The 6,968-nt window shown below is 40.4% G+C and overlaps 1 long non-coding RNA gene across 1 annotated transcript in view; it reads left to right on the forward strand.

Moving 5' to 3' along the window:
* Positions 1 to 4,499: 4,499 nt before the first annotated feature.
* Positions 4,500 to 6,968, forward strand: part of LOC148126775 (uncharacterized) — a 279,119-nt gene continuing 276,650 nt past the window's right edge. The window contains exon 1 of the long non-coding RNA XR_015741572.1: positions 4,500 to 4,527. This is a non-coding gene — a long non-coding RNA (uncharacterized LOC148126775). The remainder of the gene's footprint in view (positions 4,528 to 6,968) is intronic.

Below are 6,968 nucleotides of genomic sequence, written 5' to 3' on the forward strand. Positions count from 1 at the left end.
AGAAGTCTGGAGCCATTACACAATCGTCTCTCGTCTCTTTGATCAGTAAGCCTTGATATTATTTGGTGCAATGGTTTGTGGGATCGACCTTGGGATACAGGGAGAAGAGACACAACTCAGGAAATGTCAGATAAAAAACAATTTAGCCAGCAGCAGGGCGTGTGCAGGGCAAGGAGCTCCTAGGTTTTGGGGCTGTAAAGGAGACGGGTGAAAGGAGAGGAATATATACTTGCAAGTTTCTGTTAAAAATAGATTACATTATATTCTGAATGTATTTTCAGACTTGCAAGATTCTATTAATGTAACCTTGCAATAAAATAGAATTAGCTCATTGGTTGTTGTTGTTTTTTTAATCTGGCTTCTTTGCAAAGGCTAACATTCTATGGCTAGTTGTGAAATGGACTTCTTCTGGTTAACTTAGTTTGGAATCCCAAAGGTGCTTTTTCAAGAGGCAACCGGATTTCCTTGTTGTTGTTTTTTCTTTGAAGATGTTTCGCTTCTCATCCAAGAAGCTTCTTCAACTCTTCAGAGCTGAAAAAGCTTCTTGAATGAGAAGCGAAAGGTCTTCAAAGAAAAAAAAACCAAGAAAGTCCAGTTGCCTCCTGAAAAAGCACCTTTGGGACAACCATGACTTGGATGACTGAGAATCTGTATAGACTTTTAGTTTGGAATGTTTTGAAATACCCCCAAAAGCAGAAAAAAATATAAATTGCCTCAAATGTTGAATTCAATTTCTTTCTTTTTCAGCAGCTTTTGAGTCTCTCCTTGCTTTTGATGCATGGGATGTTTGTAATCCTCATCCTCCTCCTTCTGATCAGATGTCCTCAATTAACAGAACAACAAATTATATGTATGGTAAAAATGAATCTGAAAAGGACCAACTCTTTATCACAATCATAAACCAGCAGAAGGAAAAATGGGTACAGCCATTAAAATGCATAAAGGATATATCAAGAATAAAAATAAAAATCTAAAAAAAGATGAATTAAAAACTAAAAGTATATATAAAAAGCAAGAGTTGGAAAGAAGGGGTAAGAACATCAAATGGCTGTAGAGAGCATAAAAGGTTAATATGTGGGAGACTATATCAAGTTACCAAGTATGCTAATATGGTGAATTGGGTGCTCATTTATTTTTCCTTCTGTCCAAACTTATCTCGAAGCTGCCTGAACAAATCCCTACAATTTCCTTGGCAAGGTTTTTCTGAAGTGGTTTGCCATTGTCTCTTTCCAAGGGCTGAGAGAAAGTGACTGGCTTTCACCCAGCTGGCTTTGTGCCCAAAGCAGAACCAGAACACAACTCTCCCAGTTTCTAGCTTTTAACAGATTAACAGATAATCAGAGTTAGAAGGGACCTTGTAGGCCATCTAGTCCAACCCCCCGCCCAAGCAGGAGACCCTACACCATTTCTAACAGAGGGGAGTTCAATCTCTTCTTGAAGGTCTCAAGTGATGGTGTTCCCACAACTTCTAAAGGCAAAGCTGTTCCATGGGTTGATGGTTCTCACTGTCAGAAAGTTTCTCCTTATTTCCAGGTTAAATCTCTCCTTGTTCAGTTTCCATCCATTATTCCTTGCCTGGCCTACAATAGCTTGACCCCTTCCTCCCCGTGGCAGCCCCTCAAATATTGGAAGACCACTATCATGTCTTCCCTGGTCCTTCTCTTCACTAGACTAGCCATGTTCCTATAACCGTTCTTCATATGTTTTAGTCTCCAGTCCCCTAATCATCCTGGTTGCTTTTCTCTGCACTTTTTGATACCTTAGCCTGATACCTTTGCTTGATACCTTAGCCGCTATACCAACCTGGCTTTCTAGAGCTTCACTAACCTTTAGATCAAATTAACCTTTGATAACCTTTATCAAATTTATGTAACCACCTATCTCACCACTAGCGACTCCTGATGGGAGATAAAATTGGGATGAGATTATGGGTTGTCTATTTAAAATTATCACAGTGGGATAAAACAGCAGCAATATTTTTAAAAAACCCTACAGATGCAAAACATGAAAATCCATGTTAATAAATATCATAAAAGTATGATAGTCCCAATCCGAAGTCTGAACATCTCTCTCTGTGCAACGAAGCAAAAATTAAAAATAGACAACCCACAATTTATACCACAAGGCATTCACCAACAGAAAGTATCAAGAATACAAACTGGGTTTGACTTTCCAACTGATGACTTTGGAGAATTCTGTGTAAAGAAGGAATATTAGTAACCTTGCAAATTTCAGACAATTTTGATAAACCTTCACCCCCAATTCTCTGTCAAGATTTGGAGCTGTCTGTTGCTCAGAATGAAATGATAAAGACTAGATCCTAGTTTAATAGAAAGCTTGAGGAATGTAGTATCAGTTAGCAGAACCTTGTATTGTATCCCTATTTGGAGGGATTAGTCTTACTCTGAGAAACTCCATGTTATTTAAACCCGATAACAGAGTTTATAATTTTAGAAGCACAGAAGTTAATTTATGAGGCCTTCAAAACCTGGGACCTGAGCTTGTTCCTTTTAAAATAACCCTCCTTTTGCATCCCTGGGTGGTTTGATGTCACCTGTTCCTGTCACTCCAAATTCCCCTTTGCCCTCTTCCTGTTGACATCCCTCCAGTTATTTAATGTCTTCCTAACCAAACAAAGCTGGACCCTTTTAGATATTATTCACTGTCATGAACCTTTTTGCTCTGAGCTCCCTCCTCAGAATAGTTGGACGGCTCCGATTTCATTTAGTCGCTTAATTTCTTTGGGAGCATCAGAACGGACTACACCGCCTTGGTTTGAAGAACAGGAAGACCTGAGGTGAGGAGAGCACAAAAAAAAACCAACAACAACCAGGCAAATCGGAGATCTGGAATGAGATTAAAGTCAGGAACGTCAGGAAGAATTTTCAATGGCTGGGAGGTTCTTGAGATATGACTTTTGATTTTTGTCAAAAATTTATAATCAGAGAAGGGTCTTAGGGGGGATTAGATGGTATCGGGGCTAAGAGATAAAATAAGAAATCAGAAACCCCTTGGTGGAGAGATTTTAAGTGATCCAATTCCTGTGGAAACATTTCTTTCATAAAAAGGACACCATTCTGTTGTTTACCCAATTCTACGTTGGAGTGATAACAGGTACCTGAAATATTTGGAACATTTGAAAGGTCTGTATAAATTTGTTACATTGCAAAAGGAATATATTTGGAATATTATTCCAACAGAAGTGGGCAGAGCCAAGAAATAATTCTTTTTTTAAATTGCATCTGAATCGTGTTTTGGGTAGATCTATAAAATTTTTGTTCTATAAAATGGGCTAATTGGTTACATACTATACATTAGATTCCAGTTAATGAACGGCAGAGCCCCAAAGTCATGGTCATAAATTAAGATCAGTTTTACAGGTACAACACTATTACTGTATTAAATGATTCTAAATAATCCTACAGCTGAGATACCAGAGAGAAAAACAACCAAGCAAATACAATTCACTCTATACTGGAAAGAGACTAAAACAGAAAAGTTATATAATATCCTGAAGGCAAAAATGTTGACTGAGACATCATTATTTTCTAAGACACATAGTCTATTAGAACACCAATATCTCTAAATTTTAGGACAATTGTCTTTGGAACCAGCTAAGTTCACAGCACTTGAGAGAAGCTAAGATCACTTACAGCTGGGGTGTCATGGTGGTGTCACATGACGTATCAGGACTTTTTCCCTCTTCCCTAAAGCGGTCATGGGCGTGGCCAATGCATGATGCATCCAGCCTGCGGACCAGGAGTTTGACAGCCCTGACCTATAGTTTAGGGTTAGGGTCATAAATACATGCTAGTTGCCAAGCGTCCAAATTTTGATCATGTGACCATGGGGGATGCTGCAACAGTCCGTCAATGTGAAAAATGGTCATAAATCACTTTTTTCATTTGAACTGTCACTAATTGTATGGTTTGTAAGTCGAGATCTACCTGTATCTCCCAACCTTGGTAATTTCTAGGTAGGTTGAGTTCAATTCCCAGAATTCCACAGCTAGCATGGCCATTGCTGAGAATTCTGGGAGTTAAAGTCCACACACCTGGAAATTGCCAGGGTTGGCAAATATTACCTTAGAGCATTGTTTGAAAAAAATAAATAAATTCAAATCTGTGAACTTTGGTTAATAGAATGATTGAACTGAGAATGATGGGGTTAGAGATGATCACAAAAACCAACTAGTCCAACTCTCTGCAGTGGCCTTTCTCCTTCACTCAGGCAACACTGATGTCACAAAGAAAGATTCCTTCAAGGAAACTCCTCCTTGAAACCCTTAAGAGATTTACAGGAGTTGAAAAGCTGGCTTGAGGACCCCGAATTTCTCTTTCTGAGCGGCAAGAAAGAGGCTGGAAGAGCTCACGAGGGTCTGATGCTGGTGCCGTTTTGTTTTCATTTGTTAAAGGTAGTTTGGGACGGGAAACATAAATGATCTTTATGCAAAGCTTAGCTAGAGAAGATGGTGTGGAAAGAATATTTTTCTTGCTGTTCTCTGAGCTTGATTGTTTTCTTGCAGGTGTTTCATTACCCAAACTAAGTGACATCGTAAGTGCTTATTAGCAAATTTTATTACTAGGTAATGAAACATCTAGTACCGTGATGGCAAACCTATGGCACATCTGCTGGAAGTGGCATGCAGAGCGATCTCTCTGGGCACGCCAGCTGTCACCTGTTGTTCTTCCGAGTTCTGGCATGTGTATGTGTGCCTGCCAGCTGATCTTCGTGCACATGGGAGTGCCGGAAACTGGAAGATCAGCTCCCCAGCGTGCACTGGCCAGCTGGTCTTTGCGCATGCATGTGTATTAGAAACCGGAAGACTAGGTGGCTGCCATGCATCCATGTGCCAGGAAGTTAAGCTTCTGGTTTCATGTGCTTCCATGCGCGCACCGGAGAGCTGCTCTTCTGGTTTCCGGCACACACGTGCCCACTTCCATTTCAGCACTCAGTGCCGAAAAGCTTCACCACCACTGATCTAGTAGTTTCCTTACTAGTTTCACTAGGTAATAAAACTTCTGCAAGAAAACAAAGAAGCTCTAGAGAGCACCAAGACACTCTCGTTTCAACTCTGAGCTACAGCTACTCTCCTTTATTAGAATAATGTTCTTTTGCCTCAGTTAGGAGAAAGGACTTTGTATTATGATATTTGTTATCACTGACTGGGGAGTTTGCACATGACATTGGACCATAATACGTTCATTAGAGTTTGACTCGGTGTGTGGTTCAGGTTCAGTTCTTGTGGCTTATTGAACAAATCAGGATTAGGCAAACGGTGACTTCATGTAATGCATACATTGAATCCATGCGTAAATTGTATTTCTTGGTTGATGGGCCTGCTTGTTCTTCCATTCAGAGGTATCCATGGAAGTAAGCATTTACAAAATGGCTGGCGCGGCATCACTACAAGAGCCTCTCTCTTTTGTGCATGCAACAAAGTGAACATATGTGCAAAAAGGACAGAGCTTGTGTTGTGGGGTTGCATGTCCATCTACTTATCTGTAGCCATTATAACCAGGACTTTATTTTGAAGGGGGATGCTGGCAATGATTACTAGCCAGCTATCTCTGGCTTCCCATTTGTTAAGTACAGGTAATTCCTCAACTTAGCAAACCTTTGAAGTTACAATGGTTCTCAGATAAAGCTACATGACTTGGATTTGAAGTTCCAATGGCCTATACCACCCTTGCAGTCACACAATTGTACATAGGGAGCCCCAGCACCTGGCTTCCATTTACAACTGTTTGCATTCAATAGTCATATCATCCCATGTTACAATGGTTTTGCTGAAAACGGGCATTTACTGGCAGTTTTCGGCAAAACCAATATACAGCAAGCAATGGACTCTCTTTACAATCATGACGTTCATCTTATGACCACCACCCCCCAAAAAAAGATCATAAAAACATTAAGATCATAATGGCAAGCTCCATTACAGCCATAAATCAAGGGTGAATTGATGATCTTTCTCAACCGAGCTTTAATGTTGGGGGAATTGTTTTTGAGAGCTGAACTGTTTTTTTGTTTTTTTTCCGAGAAGGATCCATATATCCTCTATAGGTGGCTCAGTGGTTAAGATGCTGAGCTTGTCGATCAGAAAGGTTGGCAGTTCGGTGGTTCGAATCCCTAGCGCTGCGTAACTGAGTGAGCTCCCGTTACTTGTCCCAGCTTCTGCCAACCTAGCAGTTCAAAAGCATGTAAAAATGCAAATAGAAAAATAGGGACCACTTTGGTGGGAAGGTAACAGTGTTCCATGCGCCTTCAGTGTTTAGTCATGCCAGCCACATGACCACGAAGATGTCTTTGGACAGCGCTGGCTCTTCAGCTTTGTAATAGAGATGAGCACCGACCCCTAGAGCCGGAAACAACTAGCACACATGTGCAAGGGGAACCTTTACATATACCCTCTGGCATTTGTAGAATACAGGAAAGAGAGACAATTCACAAACGTTTTTGTGGAGGGCATCATTTTTGTGAGGCTGAGAGAACCAAGGAGAAGCAGCAAAATCAGAGCAAAGCAAACCAGGAACAGCTGCTTTCTGGACTCTGAGAAGCGAGGAGTTAAGTTGTTAGGATATTCTGGCAGAAGACAAGTACTGTATATCAGCTATTGTTAAATGCTAGCATTCTAGGAAAAACAGACTGGTAAGGCAATTAGCCGAAACAAACACATACTTGCATATTGCCGGCATCTCCAATGGAGCTTGCCGATAACTAATAGCTAAGAGTACAATCATAATTTAAGCATATGGTTTTTGAAAGATAAGCAGGGAGTGATCCTTGTTAACAGTTGATGCAGAAGCTCGACATGCAAAACCCACTGAAACATTTTGGGGCAGGCTTGTAGGTAAATCTCTTGTAGATCTTTCCTGGTTTATCTTTCTTAGCAGACCTTGTTAGCATTTAGTAGAAAGCTACATAACCACAAGTAAAGTAGAAAATATATGCATATACACTTATGCATA

Source organism: Pseudonaja textilis, chromosome 2, assembly GCF_049901715.1.
Source record: "Pseudonaja textilis isolate UNSWEBS1 chromosome 2, rPseTex1.2, whole genome shotgun sequence".
NCBI classification, from domain to species: domain Eukaryota; kingdom Metazoa; phylum Chordata; class Lepidosauria; order Squamata; family Elapidae; genus Pseudonaja; species Pseudonaja textilis.